Source organism: Cydia amplana, chromosome 24, assembly GCF_948474715.1.
Source record: "Cydia amplana chromosome 24, ilCydAmpl1.1, whole genome shotgun sequence".
NCBI lineage: Eukaryota > Metazoa > Arthropoda > Insecta > Lepidoptera > Tortricidae > Cydia > Cydia amplana.
This window is the reverse complement of record NC_086092.1, coordinates 6409378-6435226: the sequence shown is the minus strand read 5'-3', so window position 1 is coordinate 6435226 and position 25849 is coordinate 6409378. Positions and strand designations below refer to the sequence as shown.

Below are 25849 nucleotides of genomic sequence, written 5' to 3'. Positions count from 1 at the left end.
CATCCGGTTTGAATTTAAGGTGAAAAATATTTACATCCAAATCAAAGAGAAAGAAATAAACTTACATCCGGTTGAAGGGGCCATTGTTATAAGATGAAAAATACTTACATCATCATCATCTTGGATGACCATTGGTACAAAGTACACAAGGACTTAAATCTGGTTGGGAAGGACCCGGTGCACGAAAACAAAAATATCCGGTTAACAGGACCATTGGTGTAATCTAAAAATACTCGTATTTTTATTTATTTATTTAATCGTATGGCGTATATACATAAACATTTTTACATTAAATAGCTACATAACTATGATTATAAGTCCACATTCAGGGACCCGATCCACGAGATTGCGTCGGATGTTAACTTAAACAGATCTTCCGGGGAGCCTGAGAAAGAGTGTAGAGGGCAACGCCGAATGATGTGTTCTATAGTCTGAGCTTCTTGACCGCAGCCACAGAGAGCAGAGTCTCGCCATCCCCATACTCGTATAATAATATACAACGTTATATGCGTATGACCTTATATTAAAATTAATAATGTTGTAGAGCTCCATGAAAAAAATATTCTACAGGGCGTTTGGTACATTATTTGCTAAATTAAAACAGCAGATAGGTTGAGTCTTTTGGTATCTTCTCATGCCTAGCAAAAAAATGCCCACGGTTTTTCTCACTACTGCGCACGTAATAGGTAATTTGAAATTTACGAAAAACTGGCGTAGAGCTGAAATAAAACGTGCCAATTTTTTTTAGGCATGAGTAGATAGCAAATTATTCCACCTATTTGCCATTTTAATGTGGCAAACGATGTACCAAACATCCTGTATAATAGTGTATAACATGTATGTGGCACTAGTTCAATTACCAACTAAGGAAGAGCGGTGCCTCCAAACACAGGTATTTGTAAGGGTAACATTCCATTTCTGACCGCAGCTGCACTACTGGTACTGAACGCGTCGCCGTTACTGTCAATTTCCATAGTAAAATGAACAGTAATGCAGCTGCGGTTGGAAATGGACTGTCATCTTTACTTAAAAGAGGCGCCAACACTCACAACTGTATAAGTAATTCTTAAACCGAATAAACATTTTTTCATTTTCATTTTCTGTGTGTCTTTTCTTAATACGGTCAGAACAGACACCCAATAATTGGGTCACCGCATCCAACGTTTCATAATCGGGCCACCAGACTGTTCCATAATCGGGTCTCCATAATTCAATGCCCCCGCTGCTCCCATAAAGTTAATCGAGTTGGTACGCGCGCGACGATTTTCGGACGAATCTGCATAACACAGAGGCTGTAAAAGCTTTTAGCACTCTGTATATTACTTTGCGTGTTAACGTTATGTTTCTTATTTATTTTTCGCAATCAGGAAATAAAATAATGTTGCTTACCGTCGCTTTTCAAAAGCTAGGAAACATTTTGTTTCAGGCATTACACGTTTGATTTCTATTGCGTATTTTGGGAAATAGAGAATTGACAGTCAAGAGGAATGATAGAGTACAGAGAGGTAACTTTACACAATCTTGTTTTCAATCCAGCTACTTGAAAAATTTACCCTCAAACTGGTAATGCTGGTAATATGTACTGCTGTTAGCTACATTCCTTTATGTAATATTCCGGCCGCTTTCGGATGAAAGAAGCGCCTAGGGAGGGCGCCCGACGGCTCGTTGGGTGGACGACGTTCGAAAAATCGCGGGGCACTTTTGGATGAGACTAGCCCAGAGGGCCTACCGCGACGTGTTACCTCCCTGTCACACTTACGTACGAATTTACAAGTGCGACAGAGAGGCAACACGTCGAACGTGGTTCGCGGTAGGCGCCCAGGACCGGGACAAGTGGCGTACACGAAGAGAGGTTTATGGTCAGGTGACTGAAGGCTAAAATGATGAATGTTCTGTCCCCAGTAGCCTACCACGACTGCCTTAGCAGTGTCAAACTGACATATTAGCTAAAGTCTGCGTAACTTTCTATACATCTCACTCGCACTAATATGCCAGTACGAGTCAATCTGTTAAACTGATGGTAGCCGTTCAGTTATCCCACTAAGGGGCTACCGCGAAAACCGAATTTCGCAAATTGCGGGCATTTTTCTCTGTCACTCTATTACGCCTTCATTGGAGTAAAAGAGAAAGATCGCCGCAATTTGCGAAATTCGGTTTTCCCGGTAGCTCCTCTGGACTTTAGCTGAAATGGACGGACGAATCTGTTCAGTAATTTATAATTTATTAAAAATAGCGGTAATAAGGCTTGAAACTTCAATAATAAATGTAAAAATTTAATATGTAGCTATATTACCCACTTTAATTTTATTCAAATGCCTAAAATGCTACTGTTTTAGAGAAAGTACTTGTTTTTATTCGAATAAGTACGTGAATGGAATATTTTGTATTGCGCTGTAATAAAAAACTTAAAAAAAAACCGACTTAAAAAGGATGAAATAAAATATTATCCTTTTTGAAATCTATGCGTTACCAACTGATATGTTTGAAGTCGGTGCCAAGCCAAGTAGTAACAATACGAGTCGAAAATGGGATTTATAGCCATAAAGCTGATTATTTTTGACTGGTATTGTTACTACTTGGTTTGGCACCGACTTCAAACATATCAGTTGGTAACGCATAGACTTCAAAAAGTATAATATTTTATTTCATCCTTTTTGAAGTCGGTTTTATTTTTTTTGTAAAAAGTTTTTATTTTTCCATTTTTAGTTTCAATCGGTGAGTGATAAATCAATCATTCCCTATTTTCCTACCCTTAAGGTTGGATTTTTTATGAAGATGCGTACGCATCGGAAAGCTGAAAGCATGCGTACGCATCTTCATACTAACGAGCAATTTCTCATATATAAAATGCGGCTCGATGCTGACAGATGTGATTCCACCCTAAAAAGCCGAAATTACGAAGCACATGTTACACATTGTTTTTATTACATTTTCTCTCAGTTTTCTTACGAAAAGTAAATAACTTATTCATATTTCAATAAGGCTACAATCTCCAACGAATCAGGAATGTTGGAAAAAAAATGGGTGTTCGCTCTATACAGGCTGTTTTTACGCGTTTTTAGGGTTCCGTACCTCAAAAGGAAAAAACGGAACCCTTATAGGATCACTCGTACCAGTCTGTCCGACCATTCCCTCCCCCTTTATCTCCGAAACTACTAAGTCTAAAATTAAAAAAAAATACACAAAATAAGTAGTTCGTTACCTACCTATAGGTGACAGGAAAATTTATTAGAAATGTGCAGTCAAGCGTGAGTCGGACTTATATACCTACGGAACCTTTGGATGCGATTCCGACTCGCACATGGCCGGTTTTTTAAAATAAACATTGATTCTTTCAAATCTGGACATTCTTGAGCTCATTGTATTTTTTTCATTTTCATTTACTAAACTCTTGTTACAGGTTACTTATTTAATAAAGGCACGTACTTAACCGGTCAACTAATTAATCGAATTTGGGCAGTTTAAAAAAATGGCTACTAAAATTAATAGTTTGGCAACAAAAACGGAGCCTTAAAATATATCAATATGAGTTGTATTTTAATGCCGTTACAGCTTTTGATTATTTTTAGGCAGGTACCAAGTATTTTATTTGGCAACTGAATTAATATATTGGAGACCATTTATGAAACACATTTTAAAAAGAAAATGGCTATCTATTCATTAAAAAATGAAGTTCTTTTAAAATATTTTGTTTGGTCATTACACGGTCAACCTAACACGCTCCTCCTCGCTTCGCTCGTCGTCGCACCTATCTGTTGACTCTAGCAGAACACAGTGGTAACTATTGATATTAGTAATTAAAAATTTAAACATCTACTGGTATAATGGCCATTAGGCGTTTCATGGTTAGTCGACTATAAGTATAAGTATACTGACCATTGCGTATTGGTAAATTAATTTGAGGGGTTTTGTGTAAAAATACTAGCTAGCTGAAACGATATGCTCAGTTATGATTAGTTGATTACTTAGGTGTGAACAACTAGATGACAACTACATTTTATGATCGCTTTACAATATTAGTTGCTAATTTATTATTTTAGATGCCAACCTATCACTTTAAGTTCCCTATATTTTTTTTAGGTGGCTTGATTTTGCTGCCAGTTTTTAGGGTTCCGTACCCAAAGGGTAAAAACGGGACCCTATTACTAAGACTCCGCTGTCCGTCCGTCCGTCCGTCCGTCCGTCCGTCCGTCCGTCTGTCACCAGGGTGTATCTCACGAACTGTGATAGCTAGACAGTTGAAATTTTCACAGATGATGTATTTCTGTTGCCGCTATAACAACAAATACTAAAAACAGAATAAAATAAAGATTTAAGTGGGGCTCCCATACAACAAACGTGATTTTTGACCGAAGTTGAGCAACGTCGGGCGGGGTCAGTACTTGGATGGGTGACCGTTTTTTTGCTTGTTTTGCTCTATTTTTTGTTGATGGTGCGGAACCCTCCGTGTGCGTGTCCGACTCGCACTTGGCCGGTTTTTTTTTAATAATATGATGCTTATATTTGAGGCTAAAATATATTTTTTCGCGCTAAAATATTAATGCACAGCCAAATTATATTATTATATGCCCAATGAAAGTTCCTGTTTAATATTTTAGTTGTCCGGTTAATAATAAGCCTTTAATAAACATGATTCAGAATGACGTCATTTTAGATGATTCCTACAAATGACGTAAAAATACACATTCTGCGAAATATGCAAATGAAAGTACGCCTGCACACGTTTTTATTTAAATGAGTTCAGAACAGGGACCAGTAACTAGTAAAGACTGTCACTGTACCAAAATAATTGGTACTTTGTCTAAAAGACTTCTAGAAATCGATTTTCGCACAAGGCATCTCGGTTATGGGTATATAATATACTTGGTACTCATATCAGTGCATTCGGTATGGTGTCCTGAACACAAATATATGAGATGACAAGCGCGAAAATGGTCCCCGAGGTAGTGACTGTGACGTCATAAAGTCGGCGATACAAAGAAAATTTTATTTTTCTTTTAAATATACCATGTGGCATATCAAATAAAACGGTTTATTGAGTAAATTACGTATATAATGACATATTTTAATATCACTAAGTATTACTCCGAATACTTTATCATTCACATGTGGTTTTTAGTGATTATTGCAGTCTCTATCAAATATTCGTCTCTAATAATACGTCCTAGATTGCCTTCATAGATTTACCTACTAAATTCTTAGAAATATCTGACATGCAATATATTGTTTAACTGCTTGATTTATATTTCTTGCTGTATTATAAACCATACAATGGTCGTTATTTCTCTTGGTGCCAAGAAAAAGTTCAAATAAGACAGTTTTATTTTATTTTATTTGTGAAAAACTCTTGCGGGCTTACAGATTCCCCAAAACGCTCACAAGATAATATCTGCCGTATTCGAACTTCAAGATATTCACAAGAGACGACACGTACTAGATCCATTCTAGATACGTTATAGTTTAGATTTCAACTAGTTCTCTTTTGCAGCGCAATTCGGGCAACCAATGTCACTATTACGATAGATCGTGTTAGATATCTATTAGATGTGAATTAGATCTCTAAGTAATATCTTGTGGAAATCGTTCAAGAGTATCTCCAGAATCGCGGAAATGTCAAATTTGACAGGATAGATCTTAAACATATCGTTATCGTATCTTGGCGATGTCTAAAAGATATCTAATAGATGTCTATCACAAAATCCGAATCGGGCCCTATGTACAAGATAAAATTACCATACAAACAACAACTTACCTAATAAATACATTCAATAGAACATGAAATAAAACCGAAGATTATATTAAATTAAATTAATTAAATGACGCCAAATTACGACTGAAAAATGCGAAATTACAATTAAATTAAATTACGTCAATTAACAGGGGAATAAATATGAAATTAAAATACTTAAAGAGATACAAGTGAATTAAAATGAAAATGAATGTCAATTTAGCATCGGAAGCACACAGTTTGGAGTTGCAAGCCTCCATTATGCTATGGTGATCGCCTACCACCGGACGGGTCGTGTACTTGTTTGCCACCGACATGTATGTACGGTTCAGGTTTGAAAAAACACCAAATTTCATCAATATTTATTCATTATTATTCACAACGACGGGACTTAATCGCGTAAAATATACAGGGTGTTTCCTGTAACAGAAGCAATAAATTAAACTGTAGGCTGTACTCCTCAAACTGCCCAACATTTGTTCAGCAACTTTTGAAAATAACTTATGTTTTGGTTTTTATTATACTTTAAAGTTTATTCTAAGACGCAATGTACTGAAAATGTTGTTATGTTTAAAGCGTGACAAGCAACGTCAAACACACTGATGTCAGCGTACATTGAAGGCAATATTTATTTTGTATGAAAAAGAGGAAGTCTAAAGATTTCATAATTTTTAAAAGTTGTTTAACAAAAGTTGTATAGTTTGAGGAGTATAATAGGTATATGTTTTAATTATTTGCTCGTGTTACAGGCAACACCCTGTATATAAGTTTTTATGCCGCCTTTTCCTACTGACAATGGTCGCTGTCTCAAAGTACAAAATACAAAAATTAAAACAACCAAACATCAACTTCCGTATTAAAATTCTAGCAGGAAAAGTTCAGTCACCTAAAATGTAATGAATTAAATGCTATGTTTACGCAAAACAAACATAATCTAATGGACGCCGCGCCCATTCATAATTTTAGACACTCTATTTGATTAATTGAAACACAATTTACATTGCAGAACGAAATAGCACCGGGTTTTCACGAAATACAGGCTGTTAATTAACTCATCTGCAATAATTTACGGAATGAATATATAGGTCATACTGCGCAACTTTTACTATAGAACCATCCCCGAAATCGCGAAAAAAAGTTGACTCTCATGGGAGAGTCAACTTTTTTTCGCGATTTCGCATTTTGTATGGACAAAATATCAACATCAGCCAGCCAAAATATATGGGAGAATAAATATTTTTGGCGATTTCGGGGTTGGTCCCATATCTTGCTATCTCTTCAATCTCTGGGACGAGAGAAGGCCTACTTTTACATGGAAAATCGAAATTTCGTTATCTCTCTCTCTTTGTCTCCGGCGTTGCATAATTCGAGCGAAAATGACACAATAATGTTTAACTATTCGCGCGATTTTCTGGGGCCAAGAAACTTTACTAAAATTGTGCAAAGGAAATTCAACAATTCTGTTCAATCAACTAATGAATATTGAAACGTTTTAATGAGAACTTAATCCCAATTAATTTTAAACTGGAACAGAATGATGAAAAGGGTTCATAATAGAGTTGTTTCTAAATTGTTCCGCCGCTGTTATGAAATTGAAACTGAAATATGTGCCTTTCCACCAGATAAGGGTTTTTATACATACGAAGCATAAAACCCTTCTCTGATGGAAATCCACATATACTGACAAACAATAAGTAACCGTCAAAAAAACTTTTTATACACACTTTTATTGCCGACTGTACTGTCTATCAAATATGTCTCGAGACCTTTCAAATCAGCCTAAACTCAATGTGTTTAAGTATGTCTTCCCATCAAAGAGTTCCGACTGCATCATCAGATCAGCACCATGTATGTATTATTGCATTGTCATTGCAAATACGGAAGTATGCGAAATTTCAGTTCAATGAGACACCTGGAAGTGGTTCCGATTTAAGTTACAAGATTTGAAGCACCATATTATACAAAAGGAATATAAGGAGGACTCATGTTAGACCTGGCCGTGTCCGGGCCGGAGCTTCCGAAGCGTCGTTTTCTATGGAAAGCATCACGTGATCGTCATAGAAAAGTCAGCTCCGGTCGCTCCGGCCCGGACAGGGCCCTGTCTAACGTGAATCATCATTTACGCAGTGAAGCTAAATAAAAGGGTGTCAAAACAAACATGTTTGCACTTTTTTTTGCTTCACTGCATATTATATTTTTGTTTTTCTGTACGGCACCATACGAGATTTACCTTAAGAGAAAAATTTGAAAATTATCCATATTTCACCGGTACCTGTAAAACTTCTGCCGTTTTGAATATCGAGACAATTCTGAACAACCCAAAACCACAATTCGTATGCGTTGTTTTATCACAGGAATCCCATGGCCACCTCCTATCTCCACCATCAGATCAGCTCCATGTCATCATAATATTGGATTGTCATCCGATTTAAATATGTTTGCAAAATTTTAGCTCAACAGATATCGGGAATTGGGTCAAATTTCGCTTCCTAGATTTGACACACATAATAAATAAATAAATAATAAATATTATAGGACATTCTTACACAAATTGACACACACACCACAGTAAGCTCAATTGTGGGTACTCAGACAACGATATCTATCTATATACAGGGTGTCCCAAGAAGTAGTGATATACTGAAGCTGGGAGGTAGAGGACCTAGAGGGCTATCTGAATCACCCCCATGTATGTTCCGCGATTTTTCGTATTTTCGGAGTTATGATTTTTTTTAATTGTTCACCTATCGCCGAGTACGATGAGATTTTTATTTATGGTGACGTGAATTATTGCGGTAGACGCTTGATTTTTTTTGTGTGCTAAGCTGATAGATAGGCCAATTCAGTATGGTAACATTTACTATCGTTAGGTCTCTGAATGGAATTAAAAAAAAAATTAATGCCAAGAAAGATAAAATTACCCAGTATGTTTTATTTTTCTAAGCGCCCTTGAAGTTGTGAACATACTGGCCCCGTAGACAACATGCCAGTCGCTAACGCTCCGTAGCGAACGATACGCAACTGTCACTGTCGCACTAATATGGAAGAGTGATAGAGAGACACAAAGCGATTCGATGGCGAAGCGACAGCAAATTGTCACCTTGGCTAGGCCGCCTGGGTAATTTTATCTTTCTTGGCATTATTTTTTTTTTAATTCCATTCAAAGATCTAACGATAGTAAATGTTACCATACTGAATTGGCCTATCTATCAGCGTAGCACACAAAAAAATTCAAGCATCTACCGCTATAATTCACGTCACCATAAATAAAAATCTCATCGTACTCGGCGATAGGTGAAAAATTAAAAAAAAATCATAACTCCGAAAATACGAAAAATCGCGGAACATACATGGGGGTGATTCAGATAGCCCTCTAGGTCCTCTACCTCCCAGCTTCAGTATATCACTACTTCTTGGGACACCCTGTATATAAATGCAAGTGTCCTGACTGACTGACTGACTGACTGACGATTCATCAACGCAGAGCCGAAACTACAAAAGGTAGAAAGTTGAAATTTGCACACCAGGTTACATTTATAAAGTGTACAAGAGATAAGAAGCGATTTTGAGAAATTCAACCCCTAAGGGGGTGAAAAAGGGGATGAAAGTTTGTATGGGGGTCAAGTTTTATTTTATGCTAGCAATTTGAAACTTCGTAAAAAGATATATTATTAAAATACAAAAAAAACTAATTTCAGCTTTTTTCAAAATTCATCCCCTAAGGTGGTGAAAACGGGGTTGAAAGTTTGTATGGAAATCAAAAAAAAATTAGAGCGCGGGAGTTGAAACTTTGTATATGAAGATACTATTTTCTAATAGTAAAAACACAAAGGAAAAGTAATTTCAGCGTTTTTGAAAATTCATCCCCCAACAGGGTTAAAAAGGGGTTGAAAGTTAGAATCCATTACAAATGCTTTGAAACTTCTAGGAAAGGCATAATAGCCGATTACAAAAAAGTAATTGCGAAGTTTTTGGAAATTCAACCCCTAAGGGGGTTAAACAGGGGATGAAAGTTTCACTTGAGGTGCAAATTTTATTTTAAGCTAGGAACTTGAAACTTTGCAAAAAGGTATTATATTAAAAAACAAGAAAACTAATTTCAGCGTTTTTAAAAATTCATCTCCCGAGATGGTGAAAAAGGGGTTGAAAGATTGTATGTAGATCAAATATTTTTATGAGTGCGGGACTTGAATCTTTGTATAAAGGTATATAATTAGAACACAAGAAAAGTAATTTCAGCGTTTTAAAAAATTCATCCCTTAGAAGGGTTAAAAAGGGGTTGAAAGTTTGTATAGGGTTCAAATTTTATTTTATGCTAGGAATTTGTAACTTCGTAAAAAGGTATTACATTAAAAGAGAAGAAAACTGATTTCAGCGTTTTACAAAATTCATCCCTTAAGGTGGTGAAAAAGGGGTTGGAAGTTTGTATGGAGCTCAAACATTTTTTTAATTGCGGGACTTGAATGTTTGTATAATGGCATATTATTAGAATACAAAAAAAGTCATTTCAGCGTTTTCAAAAATTCATCCTATCCTAAAAGGGTAAAAAGGTGTTGAAAGTTTGTATAGGGTTCAAATTTTATTTAAAGCTAGGAACTTCAAACTTCGTAAATAGGTAGTTAGGAAAGTAGTAGGTTTTCTTAAATAGTGGGCTTGAAAATCTTCTAAGGGGGTTGAGAGGGATTATATCGAAAACAATTTTATTCAGTTAGGTGCTTGAAACTTCGTAGCCAGGTTGTGAAAGACAAATCTCGTGCGTTGTTATTATACATTAACAAATGATTAACCGTCCCTACTGCTATATTTTGCTGTATAATGTTCTAAGGAAGCTAATGTAGAATATATAACCGCCAATATACAAATCCACGCGTACGAAGTCGCGGGCAACAGCTAGTATATAATATACAAATACATAAATACATAGAAAACACCCAAGACTCAGGAACAAATATCTGTGTTAATCACACAAATAAACACACACACATCCACACTAACATACTACACAAAAGGTTAAATAAAAGTTTGTAAAATAAATATAACAATATTTTCGATACATCTTTATTAAGTAGTAATCAAACACGGTGATAACGGTATGCCTCCGCAGCGGCGTGTGTCAAACAGAGCATATTATTACTAAACTTTACAAGTTCCCTTCCATTTGGACAGCCTTTCTCAGGTAAGTCTCCAAAAGTACCTCTCTTGTTTCGCAGGGGTATGGTTTTTTCGGCATTCAGAGCAATCTTGCTATAGTTGTCTAAAGTAATAGTAGAACCTTCACTGTTGTCATCAACATATTCAGGAATGTCGACTTTTTCGCTCTTCTTGTTAATTTTTAGATTTTCTTGAACATTCCCTTTTTCTTTTTCGTCTTCGTTAAGAATATTGTTTGCTACTTTATTAACATGTTCTGATTCTTTTATGTTAAGATCTGTTGGAAAATCGTCAGCGATATCAGTTTCAAATATATCTGGATTCTTCTTCTGAATGATAAAGGGTATATTTATTTTATCGTGCGCTTGGTGATTTATGACCATGGCCATATTTAAATTGATAAATAACGACGCAATTAAGAGCGTGGTTATTATTTTCCTCATATTGATATCTGAAAATAATACGCACTTGTTATTACATATTTCCTGTAATCGTACATTTTATAATGAATAAAAAATGTGTATAAATATAATACAACACACTTTTATGTTATATTTTTGGGAAATAATTCGTTTTTAATAATAAAACTTCCGTGTGACATAGACATATAACGCGAGATTCCCATGATGCTACTAGGTACGGAGTGAAGATTTTGGACAAGTGAGTTTTAATATATTTAATAATTAATTTTTGCCTTGTTTCATAGTGAATATCAGCGTAAACTTAAATAAATAAAATATATTATGCTTGTTTTCTAGTAATATTAGAATAATAGAATTAACTGAAAAACTAAGGTTAACTGGAAGAAATCCCTTAAAGGTATAAGTTCCCCTTTGTATTGTCTATCCTGTGCCATAAATTTGTGTTTTGTGTTTTGTACAATAAAGAGTTTATATGGAAGAACTAAAGATTTGATTAAAATTCAGTCAAAACGTTTCAGAACCGGTATAATGTTTCATTTATAATATAATTAGTTGATAATAATAACTAGTCATATATAGTCAAAAGAATAGACAAAAGTCGTTCAAATAATGAAAACCTCAGTTAATAAATTATAAAACAAATTAATAATTGTTTTACCTTATAGTTTGACGTTTTACGAGGAAGTTCACTCCGCAGTTAAATGTAAACTAATGGTGATGTATGAAATCGAACCACTTATATACCTACATATTAATACGGATAATATGACGCACATACAATTTAATATTTACAGTTAGGTACTTACCTACTCGTATTCACGGTCGCTAGTCCTAGCCTAGTCTACTAGACTAGTCCTAGACTAGGTCACTACCTAAAAAGAGAATAGATACTATAGAGGGGTCCTGTCATATTAGTAAATTTTGTAGTCACAGTAAATTTACTGCCATCTATCGGCACACGATTAAAACTCAAAATGAAAATGTATAAACTATAAATGTAAAACCAAAAAATGTACATATATTGGATAAATTATTATATTATTTTTATATCATTTCGACCCATGTTCTTTCACTGATAACTATGTGTTAAAATTGTTAAATATCAAACGGTGGTCAACACCATCTAGCCGAGCATGGGCCAAAGGCGTGTGCGCCATCTATCCGAGAATCACTTTTTCTTGATTTCCAACGCAGGTTTTTTCCTTAAACTTTATTCATCTTGTACGGAGTTACATATGTCTTTGCTACAACCGACTATAGGCTAAGGCCGTTATTACTTTATTGCCGAATTACTGGACGTAAAACAGTAATAATTGATATGTCTAAAACAGGCTCCGGAGCTTACCAAAGGTTGTGTACTCTTAGTGTAAGGCCTGAGTGGACGCTCGAAAGGGCGTGCAGCGGGGCGGGGCGTGCGGCGTGCATGTTAAACAAATGCAAGCGTATAGGAGCGGCCTTAGTACACGCTGCTCAATTTACTTGTGAGCCCGACGCCACGCTGCACGCCCCGCCGAACGCTCCGCTTCGAGCGTGCACTCAGGCCTTACACTTAGACCGGAAAAGTAGCGTTTTGCTTCCTCGTGCAGAAATGAGCTCAAGCTTATGAAAATCCTTTGTGATCCACGCAGGGCGGAATTTCAGAGATTATAGTCCGCGTTACGGCAATGTTCATGTAAATAATATTAATATCTTTTACATAGAAAATGTAAATAGAAAACGTGTAGGTGGATATGGTCGTGTTTATATAACCTGTCATGTCATGCGTCACTTTCGCACTTACTTGTTAGAACGTGACAGGCATGGTGACAAATGATAAAGAGACAGCCATCATAGCCTTTCTGTACCCGTATTACAAGTCACTGACAGTGTCAAAACTGACGTCTACGTTATCTAATCTATCTAATCTAATACCTTTAAACGAGCAATTGTTGCATATTTATTTATTTATATGTATATATTATATTTCGGGGATCTCGGGAACGGCTCTAACGATTTCGATGAAATTTGCTATATGGGGGATTTCGGGGGCGAAAAATCTATCTAGCTAGGTTTTATCTCTAGAAAACGCGCATTTTTGAGTTTTTATATGTTTTCCGAGCAAAGCTCGGTCTCCCAGATATTACTTATTATTAGCGTCTCGCGTCGCTTCCGTGCTTCCAGTAAAACGGGATAGATAGGATGTCTATTTATATGTCTGTCTCTTTACCAGTTGAATAACTTTGAAGGTCGTTAACTAGTGTGTGTGTGTGTGTTAGGTTTAGGATTTAGGGTATTTGTCAAAGGGATTAAGTTTCTAATTTGTCCCTAGTTGTTTTGGGTAATTTAGTCTACGGAGTTTATTAGATTTAAGCCAGTAAATAAGTTTCTGAATTGGTAGAACTACGGTATATATTGATCTATTTCTATGTCATCATCATCATATCAGCCTTTTATCGCCCACTGCTGAGCATAATATGCCTCTCTTCGAGTACGCCACTTATCCCGGTCCTGAGCCAATCTCTATTTCTATGTATTAATTCTTCTCAAAGTATATATGTAAAACTAAAACGAAAACACCGTTTTCTCTCCTGTGGACAATAGTTAACAGAAAAGACGCGACAGTTTTGTGTTTGACCCCTTTACGAGCTGGTGTGGTGAAATAGTTATTTACGATACAAGTGCGGAAAAGAGGAAATTCGAATTCGAGTGGCGATAAATTAAATGACGACCGAAGTGAGTATTTTCATTCGACACGTGCGAAGTGTATCGTACAACGTTTTACAGTACATATGGCACTTTAAACTTTCGACATACGCAGAGAAAGTGCTATTTCCCGCACTAGTTCGGGAAAGTAGCACCATATGTACTGTAATAGTTATTTTCGATACAAGTGCGAAAAAGAGGAAATTCGAAACGAGTGGCGATAAATTAAAACACGACCGAAGGGAGTGTTTTAAATCGACACGAGTTGCGAATTACCTATTCGCACGTGTATCGAACAACGTTTTACAGTACATATGGCACTTTAAACTTTCGACATACGCAGAGAAAGTGCTATTTCCCGCACTAGTTCGGGAAAGTAGCCCCATATGTACTGTAAAGTATATTTTTGGTACATAATTGTCTGCCTTTGTATGTCCTTGCCCCCGGTACTAAATACGAAAACAACCTTCGCTACTTCTGAATAACTTAGTACCACACTATTGGATTTTCTATATCTAGCCAGGCGTGGCTCACTCCGCGATTTCGTCGCTTTGCTACAAGTACCAACAAGTACATGCGGCCCACACCAATTTTGGTGTCTAGCCTTGTTGCCGCGCACGGCTACGGAACGGACGCCTGCTCGCGCTTGCACCACCCAGCGGTCAAATCTGTTGTAATAGACGCGTCTTGTTAGGGAGTGAATCACAATACTTGTTAATTTACTGAACCTACGGCAGTACCTAATACCTACACTTATCTATACTATAAGCTTTATTCCATCATGAGGCCAATTAAAACTTACATTAGACATCAAAATGATGTCATTTTGTGCTCATTAGCCCGTGCATTTCACTCGTGCCAATACATATAGGTAAGGTAATTAACGCTTATGATAACTAATTTAAATAATTTTGATGTAAAAATGTACACATATTTAATTACACAAACGGGTCTACCGCGATATTAATACCTACATTACATGATACATTTTTATAAACTAATTTCGGGTAGTTTGTTCGGGTGGTGTTTTATTAATATCTCCGTTGACATTTGTTGGGATGTCAGTCTTTCCGTGACCACAGCTGGTGCAACTCAGCTGAAACGTCGGAATTAAAGGTAAAAACAATGAAATATATATATATATATATATCGCGGTAGACCCGTTTGTGTAATTAAATATGTGTACAAAACGCGAGAGTTTAAAGTGTTGTAAAAATGTACATTCGGAATGCCTCCATTTTCCCTAACACTCCTTTATAGTATCAGAAACGGGATTTCTGATAAAAGCTATTTGCAAAGTTTGAGGATTTCTATTACTATACATATGTATATCATCCATTTCGCGTATAAAAAGGGTTTGCCCGCCATTTTTCCCCCAAGGTCGGAAAAGTGTGCACTTTCTCTCATCGATTTTCACCCACGTCACGAAATTTAAACGTGGGCTGTTGACGTTGTCCAATGTTACCAATATACGAGCTATGATTAGGTGAGAATAGTTTAGGCTTAAAGATACGAAATGTATTGAAGTTATTATTCAGTGTTATCAGGGGCCTTATTCGACATGCCACTTTTGACGTCGCATGTTGAAGTTCATTTGAATCTGAACAATCATGGGTTGTCGAATAGGTAAAGTGTGTCACCTGTCAGTGAATCTCATGTAAACAAATCATTTCATCGCTAGACTTGGTTGTCTATTGGTATGGCCGCCATGTTTGGATTTATGACATTTAAAAGGGGATTCTATGGCATAGAGTAAACTGCATTTCTATTTTCTATAGTTTTTTGATTCCCCTACTCGACGCAAGATGGAGTTAACAGTCAAATTTCGATCTTGGCGTTATAAAAATAAACCGCAAGAACATGACATGCAGTTGCGTTGGTGTAGATCTATCATGAAAACGAATATATGACAATTGTCCAGAATTAAAAAAAACTTGACAATAAACATACAGCAATACATATACCACTAAATGTCAAAAAGAAAACAGATTTAGTATAATTACTAGGTAACAAATTATATATAAAGTTTAAATTTTAAACCAATCGTCGTGGGTCCTAACCCCGGCTCTTAGCAATGAACTTCTTGTAACTTGTGTGAAAAATATCATTTGATATTACACCAATTACTTTATGGTGAAGTAAAATATCATGAGTCATGAGGAAGACGGAGTAGCCAGTAGCCACAATAAGCTATATTTTTGTCCTCTGGGTTAGATGGCAGTGAAATAGGGAGAGATAGTGAAGAATGCGGCAAAATAAGCATTTATTGTGTTGTTAGTAGTTAGTAGCCTAGTTTTTTTTCTAAAAATGAAAATTGACGCAACAGCAAGCTCATAGCCCCCTATGAGCCAGTCTGTTAGGTGCAGGCTTAAGGGCTAATCCCGGGGGAAGCGGAGCGTCAGCGACTAGCTGGTGCATCTGCTTATTAACCTCTTCTCACTTTTACCTCAGGTCCTTTGATTAATAAATTAAGGTAAAATTCGTAAGAACTAGTGCCTGTGTCATATTCTAAATTGGACGCTATGCCTAATTAGTTGTTATAAATTAAATACAATAATTATTTATTTAATTAAATTTATAACAACGCAACGTGGGGTTATTCATGATGAATTTTAATGGCTTATATAAGACAGCGGTCGTATATTGCCTCAGAAATTTGGATTTTGTCAGTTTGAATGAACAGCAAACTGGAGACATTGAGATTAATTTTAAACTTATTATTTTAGGTGTTCGTAAGAAATAAGGTATTGACAGACATTGACGGAAAATCGCGAAAACCCGGCCAGGTGCGTCGGACCACGCAAAACGGAGGAGGATTCCATACTTACTTCTTCTACCATGTATCCATATGCCAAAATAGCAACAAAAAAGCCGAACAAAAATACCGTTTCTTCGCAGCGCTAGATTTCAGTCCTTTTTTTTTAGAAAAGTAATATATTTAGGTACATAATATATATATATATATATATATATATATATATATACAGTATATATATATATATATATGTAAGTAATTTTGTTATGTGAAACTTATATGTTGTGTTACGAGACTTACGAGTAGGTAACTTTAAACTTTAACAGCCTAACAGATCCCAATAAGGCCTAGTTTACCCTCTGGGTTGGAAGGTCAGATGGCAGTTGCTTTCGGAAAAACTAGTGCCTACGCCAATCCTTGGGATTAATTGTCAAGCGAACAATAGGTTCTCATGATCCGTGGCAAAATCGAGATAACGCGAGGAAGAATAACTTTGTCACAAGAATATTTGGCCAAATATAAATCCTTACTCTCGTGTATTTGACCTACCTACTCGTATTGAGTCGTATTTTGCCACCTAGTAGCCTCGAATTGGTTGTTATATGTGGCTTTCCATAAATTAAGGGTCCTTATGCTTCAATAAGGACGTTTTCATGGGGTCCCGTTGTTTCCCATAAAGTTTTAAGTCATAATGTATTGTTTGTCATATTATCATTACTCATAAAACTGAAACCGTTAACATTTCAAGATTTTAGTTAGGTTATCCTATAGATAGGTTAGGTTAGGTTAGATTTGTTTTATGGCAATCCTGAAAAGTGACGCGTTTCTGAACCAAATGAATTATGACTAACGAAAATTCGAGCAAACAATACATTATGGTTTAAAACTATTTGGGAAACAATAGAGACCCATTACCTATATGCCTATACGTAAAAACTAGCCAAGACAAATCCTTTATAATTTCAGGATTTTCTACACAGCACAGAACTTGGCACCCATATAGATCTCAATTCTTTTGTCGGCGAGTTAACAACGACACATATTCTCAATATTGAACTTGGCTCTCATTTCACATTTATGTTTTTGTTGGGATATCATTACTTTTTGTACAGAAATTACTATAGTATTCATCATGAAAGCAGTTTGCCTAAGCTGAAAAGGAGACCCTCGCTAACGCGCGGTTAATTGTCAAAAAGTTTCAGTTTCACATTTTTTCTTTTGTATACGCCTTATACTTTCATTCCAAATATCAAGTTTCTAAGTAATCTAGAAGTGAGTTAGGTTTTTGGTCTATAAGTATTTTTTTTTTCCATCGATATATCAATAATTTCCAGTTTTCAGATTTTTCCCTCTATATTCACCTAATAGTCTACCTTGATGCCAAATATCAAGTTTCTAAGTCATCTAGAAGTGGGTTAGGTTTTTGGTCTATAAGTATTAATTTTTTTTTTCCATCGAAATATCAATCATTTCCAATTTTCAAATTTTTCCTTCTATATACACCTAATAGTCTACCTTGATGCCAAATTTTAAGTTTCTAGGTCACCTGGAAGTGGGTTAGGTTTTTGATCTATATGTCAGTCAGTCACAAAAATGCCGGTTTTTAAAGGTTAATTTATCAATAACTGTTTGAGCTATGTTTATGAAATAGTGTATTTTGAACAAGCTAAGGGACTTGAATACATGTGCCAAATTTCATGTGTGTAGGTTAAGTAGGTTTCAAGTTGTGAAGGGGTCAAAAGTAGCTCGAAATGGTTCGTGTAATATTACACACGGTTGCTACGTCGCCAGTTCCTTTTTCTTTGAACTTGGCTGGAGACGCTACCGCGTGTCTAGATTTGACCCACTTCTCGGGTGTTCAATGAAGCTGAAAATTTACATAAGTACATAATATGTAATATGGGTGACAATACAATATTTTTATGGTTACCATCGAGCTGATCTGATGGTGATGATACAGACAGTGGTCTTTTAAGTCTTTTTAACTTTGTGATAAAATAACGCAACTTAATTATATTTGAAAATATTTAAAGAAAAATACAGTCAGAAATTAGAAATTTTGTTATCTAACCTCTCTATTACTCTTGCATATTCGAGCGATAAAGAGGCAAATAGCTGAGTTTCGATTTTCGCACTTCCCGATAGGCCCCTTTGTAAACAAACCGCCTTGATGTGTCTATGTCAAATTATTAATTGTCTGTGAAAACTTGTTAAAAAAAAGTTTAAAACAAAGGCGTAGGCAAAGAGTAGTATAATATGTATATAGCTGGTCAACCAAATCTTGTCAGTAAAAAAAGGCACGAAATTCAAATCTTCCATGGGACGATATCCCTTCGCGCCTACAGTTTTCAAAATTGCCGCCTTTTTCTACTGTCAAGATCTGGTTGACCAAGTATACCTATATAGCGCTGGCGGTACACCGAGAAATTCAGTAAAATGCTGCAAATGATGTTAAAGGTATGAAAATCGGTACGATTGATCTGTAGAACATTTGAGACAATTTGACCCGAAGCACCAACACATAAAAAAAAAACGAGAGGAGTTATGACGTCATCTTTTTTTGTAAGGAATAAAAAAATATTGTTTAAAAACTTATCGTGTTTGGTATTAAACGAAAGGGCTTTCTGAGCCGATTCCAAACATATATCACATCATTACATTTCAGTATTTTTTTTTAATTATAATATAAATAATTTTCAAAACATACCAATTAAGTTTGGGTTTCTCCAGATACAATACGGTAAATTATTTTTTGTAAAATATACCTCTAATCTTATACCTACTATCCTCATATCTAACCCTAATAAAGCAATTTTGAAATTATATACATTTAGGTTTTTTTTATTTTTCAATTTTACATAGTGTGATCTATGAATCTCTCAATTAAATATTTAAAAAGAAAGCATAAAATTAATATATAACGGTTTTTTTCAGAAAGTCGCTTATATCTCGGAATCTATAAGTCGTAGTAAAAATTGTCTATGTAATAATTAAGAAAGAATTAACCGAAAAAACTCAACTTTAACGTCCCCCCTTTCCCGAGTTCTCCACCCCCCACTCATCAGAACTTTTTCTTACTTAAAGCTTAGATATTACCAAAGGAACATGTAATAGTATTTTATGCAACTGTTGTTTAAGAGAGGTCAAAAAAGGCGAGTGGCGTGAGTAACAATAACAACAAACAACAACCGAAAATTGTTAATAAAGACGCCACTAGTATTTTTTGACTCGGTTAAACAACGTTGCATACAATACTTTTTCTACGACCAAGCACTTACTTTGAAATGCAATGAAATAATAATAAAAATGGATGATGATGATTGTTTCATGTCCTAATGTGATAGGTTGTTCAGTGCGTGGGTTTCTTAAGGGGAACGAAAATTTGATTATTTTTGTGCTACGACGCACGGTTTAGGAGATACAGCCCTATAAAGATGAAAATAATCGTACCATTAACCAAAACATGTCTATGGTTTACTCATCTGTCAGAAATGACAATTAAAATTAGGTTGGAAACAATGTATTCCATACAATATTTTGTAAGTGGTGATTACACGAAGTATCGTAAAAGTGCCAAAAAGATACTGCGTGTATGCACAAATATTTTTTTGGGGAATAGACTAAAGACTTGTGTTGATAACTATAAGTTAGGGGTTTAAAGGTGTGTGCACGACCCTTTAAATGACAAATAAAAGTACGGGAGTAGAAAAAGCAAGTTTCAATACTCTTATTTTACCCGAATGACATTATTACTCGTATTGAGTAATTCGGCAGGGCTATTATTACACTTTGTAAAATTGAAAAATTAAAAAAAAAAAACCTAAATGTAAATAATTTCAAAATTGCTTTATTAGGGTTAGATATGAGGATATTAGGGATAATTTGAGGTATATTTTACAAAAAAAAAAATATGGTATTGTATCTGGAGAAGCCCAAACTTGGTATGTTTTGAAAACTATTTTTATTATAATTTAAACAAAATGACTGAAATGTAACTATGTGATATATTTTTAGCATTGGCTCAGAAAGCCCTTTCGTTTAATACCATACACGATAGGTTTCTAAACATTTTTTTTTATTTCATACAAAAAAACATGACGTCATAACTCCTCTCGTTTTTTTTTATTTGTTGGCGCTTCGGGTCAAATTGTTTCAAATGTCCTAAAGATCAATCGTACCGATTTTCAGACCTTTAACACCATTTGCAGCATTATACTGATTTTCGCGGTGTACCGCCAGCGCTAGAAGTGGGCAGCAAAGAGTAGTATAATATATAGGACAGTCGGCAGTCAACGTTTGTTCCTAATAAATATAACATTGATGAATCAAGGCGGTTTGTTTAAAGAGGGCCTGCCGCGAAACCAATTTCGTTATCTGCCACCATTAAATTTCGCTCGTATATGTAAGAGTGATAGAGAGGCAGATAACGAAATTTCCCCCACCCCCCTTTGGATGGTTCTTGTTTGAGTTATAATGTCACTGTATTGAGGACTCAACCTTTCCATTTTTAAAGTGTTTTTATATCGACATGATACTGGCTACTGTAGTAAATGCCAAAAAAGAAAAAAAAAACGCTGTCATAGTAACGAAAATAATAAACACGTCAATCGAAATAAACAACGTAATATCCAAGAAAAATTTGCAAAATAGTATATGATAAATATGTAAAACATCATTAATTATCGAATTAAGATAACATACAACTTTGTGTAAAAAAAATTGAGGCAATTATACAGCCCGATTATACGGGTTACATTTTGAAAAAGATGATTATCTTGGAAAGAAGAGTAAATATACATAGGTGAACATAATGGTGAACAAAGGTATAGTAAAATAGGTAGGGACATAATTCAGGGTTTGCTTGTCTGGTCCACGCATGCTGTACCTATCACGACCACGGCACGGCCGTCTCCTGCTAACTTTTCGCTATAATAGTAAAATCATAGGTCTAATACCTATGATTTTAATATTATAGCGAACAATATTTCATGTTCATGATCTCGAATTTAAGACTTTAGCTTAGATTTATGGCGTACGGCCTAGCGCGCGTTGCTTCTATGAGGAGCTGTCAAAGCGCTTTATATCTGTATGCTTTTGATGATGCGGATCAGCATTCTTATCCAGCGGGGCAAGCGGCCAGCCTGCAGAAGGGCACCCTACCGCACTTGGTAGGTCACTACACTCACTACCAGGATTTAGGGCTAATAATTTATTTATAAGTTTTTAATACCTTTAAACGAGCAATTCTTGTATATTTATTTATTTATTTATATGTATATATATATTTCGGGGATCTCGGGAACGGCTCTAAACGGATTTAGATGAAATTTGCTATATGGAGGTTTACGGGGGCGCAAAATCGATCTAGCTAGGTTTTATCTCTGGGAAAACGCGCATTTTTGGGTTATTATATGTTTCCAGAGCAAAACTCGGTCTCCCAGACATTAAGTTTTGAATTTAAGTGTTTTTATCATGTTTCATGTTTAAACTTACAGATGTGAATCACCAGCAGAGTTTTTGGAGAGGTGTGGTTTTCTTATTTCCTGTTACCAACCTGAAACACCATACCTCCCTAAATATCAGAAAATAATAAAGTGAAGAAAATTAAATAAAGTTGAATGCTTAAAAACTTTAATGTTTTATTAAAATTAAACGAAAAAAAATGTGTAAACTGAAATAGATCAATTTTTTTTATTTGTAGTTGAATAACATATATGTATTTAATCTCCTTTAATTAAAAATCATCTCTGAGTAGATATATATTAAACAATAGGTACTTTTAGGTCTTGGTAGTAATGTTAGGTCTTATGACCTACTGTATTTGACTATATTACTTACCAAGACCGGAGCCTGACCTGTCAGTCACCAACTATTTTGATGCTCTTTGTAGATAGCATCAAAATAGTTGGTGACTGACAAAGTTACCAAGTTACTAAGGTAGTAGGTACCTATATAGTAGGTAGCAGTAGCGCAATATTTAGTCAAAATATTTTGACCAATTTAGATTATTTTTATGCCAAAAAAGTAATACAAGCTATTCATGTTCCACTTAGTAATAAAATACGGACTTTTCTGAATATGTGGTTTACGAAATGTGTTAAGGTACAACTTGTGGTTTATTAACGTGGTTTAGAAATAGGCAGCTTGAGTTGAGAGAGGTGATGAGTAAATTGTTTCATTTTTTTACAATTTTGCGCGTTTATAGGAGAATGTGTGGAGCAAGCATTATTTGACGTGTAGGTGTGGGTTCAACAAAAAGATCGCTTGTCAATAAGGCATTCTTGCTGTTAAAATTCAATTATTAATAGCCTTTATCGACCATCAGCAATGTAGTCCCTTTTTGATTGATGGAAATTGTCACGTAAGTTCCACTACTCGCCGCCGCATCGCCTACAGCGCATTCGTTAGTCTATCGCTCACAAGATGTCATTAATCATGTAAACTTACGTACTGAAAAAAAAAAAGTTTTACTCTTTGCTATAAATTACCCTTTCGCACGTCAAAAACTCCAAGATGGAGCCGAAGGTCATAGAGAAACAAGTCTACATTTGGAATCATTACTTGTCAAAATTTGACATTAGCAATCCACAGTTAGGTGACAACCAAACCAAACCATTATAAACCTTAAAGTAATAATAAATCAAAGTTGTTTTTTGTTAAATTATTGTTTGTACCAAATGAACTTCAGCACTTGATGAACTTCAAATGAACTTCAACAGTTGAATTTCAAATGACGCGAAATTTGACAGTTGCACATGTCGAATAGGGGCCCAGGCGTGGCTCACTCCGCGTTTTCGTCGCTTTGCTACAGGTAGCTAAAAGTACATCCGTTCCACACCAATTTTGGGGAAAGCCATAAGCCGCGCGTGGCGCTGTCGCCACCTAGCGGCCATATCTGTGCTGATCGTAACAGACGCGTTTTGTTAGAGAGTGAGTCTTCTGTACCTAGTACTATTATTTATTCTGTGGTGTTATTTTATTTGTAGGGTTTTATTCTAAGCGCTGGTGGCCTAGCCGGAGGTAGTTTTTCGGAACCTATGTACGAAATATGTATCATTTGATATTTACTAGTTGCTTTTTGGTGAAGGAAAACATCGTGAGGAAACCGGACTAATCCCAATAAGGCCTAGTTTCCCCTCTGGGTTAGAAGGTTAGACGGCAGTCGCTTTCGTAAAAACGAAGTGCCTAATACGTCAATTCTTGGGATTAGTTGCCGAGCGGACCCCAGGCTCCCATGAGCCGTGGCAAAATGCCGGGATAACGCAAGGAAGAAGATTTGTATGGCTTTATTTTAAAAACAATTGAAGTAATATATTTTTACCGTATTTAAATTACTGATATTTTATACTTAAAGAAATTTATGGGCTGAACTTCCAAAAAATTTTTACCAAGATTTTACGTGACAGCTACTCTATATAAAAAGCGGCCAAGTGCGAGTCGGACTCGCCCATGACGGGTTGCGTATTTAGGGGATTTATGACGTATTAAAAAAAAACTACTTACTAGATCTCGTTCAAACCAATTTTCGGTGGAAGTTTGCATGGTAATGTACATATCATATATCTTTTTTAGTTTTATCATTCTCTTATTTTAGAAGTTACAGGGGGGGACACATTTTACCACTTTGGAAGTGTCTCTCGCGCAAACTATTCAGTTTGTGTGAAAATCTTAATGCGGTTCACAGAATACATCTACTTACCAAGTTTCAACAGTATAGTTCTTATAGTTTCGGAAAAAAGTGGCTGTGATATACGGACGGACAGACGGACAGACAGACAGACATTACGAATCCATAAGGGTTCCGTTTTTTGCCATTTGGCTACGGAACCCTAAAAATGAATTTTCGTATTGAACATCATTGGAGGTTATTTGAAGGTGTAATGAACTAAACAGGGCCATTATGCATTCTAGTGCATTTAGCTTACACTTAGCTAAAAGCTTTTGGTAGCGTCTGGATTACTTTGCCTGTTACAGAACAATTACTCTACTATTACTCGACTATTATCATGTACAATAAAAACTTTGAAATTTGAACATAGAGATAAATTTAAAAGTGGAAAATTTTACTTGAACTCATAGCCTCTGGATCGATACTCCAGCGCTCTGCCATCTGAGCCACCTGAGACGACTGAGACGTCATCCATAGCCAGTAAATATTTCCACCATATGGGTCAAGGGGACCCTAGCGACATCTACCGTAAGAGCGTTACACTTCTTCAACGGCTACCGGAGTTCCAAGTCATATTGGAAATTCACCTGTTACGATGTGTAGACGTTTCTGCTTGTTAAAAACGAAAACAAAGAGATAGGTAGTTGTGCAGATGTGCATTAAAATACATGTGATAGCTATAAGGTCAAGTGAGGTAAATGCAACTATGGGATTATTGCGTCTCTCCGTTCTTTCTCGAATACGATGGTCGAAATGCCCTCTACTATGCAACGTTTCATTTCCTAGTAGCTCAGGCATGAAACGTTGCATAGTAGAGGGCGTTTCGACCAATCGTATTCGAGAAAGAACGGAGAGACGCAATAATCCCATAGTTGCATTTACCTCACTTGACCTTAGGTGAAATTTTTGTTTAGGAGACCGAAATGGGTCTGACTGAAGTGACCAAAAAATTAAAAATTAAATAATTAATCTTTAAAAATAGTAATCTTGAAAAAAAAAATCCTGAAACTGTTTTGTGAAGTCGTTTCTTTCTTGTTTGGTGAGATTTTACATCTCAGCCGACATAAATACATTCAATTTTGTTTTTAATTGAATATTTTCTTTATTAACTACGTTTATTCGACCTTTCATTGAAACGTCACTACTGGGGCTGCTATCAATTCAGAAGTTAGGTATTAAATCGACCCTTGTCAGTCATTTTCACATTTATGTCTGTTAGAAAAAGACTGTCTGAAGTTAGAGATACCTAGGTAATTTTGAATTTTTGAGACTAAAAATCAGCGGTCCTGCTGAGTCTCTTCCATTTTATTATTACAAGCTTTTATTTAGTTTCACCTGTCCCGTTGTCTGTCTGTCTGTCGGTCTGTAATCAAATCTTGCAAGTTAAATTTGATCCACTTCCCGGTTTCCGATTGAGCTGAAATTTTGCATGCATGTAGGTA

At 35.7% G+C, this 25849-nt stretch overlaps 1 protein-coding gene across 1 annotated transcript in view; it reads left to right on the top strand.

Moving 5' to 3' along the window:
• The window catches only part of LOC134659245 (ITG-like peptide), a 46614-nt gene that overhangs the window by 13939 nt on the left and 6826 nt on the right, over positions 1-25849 (top strand). The window lies entirely within an intron of this gene.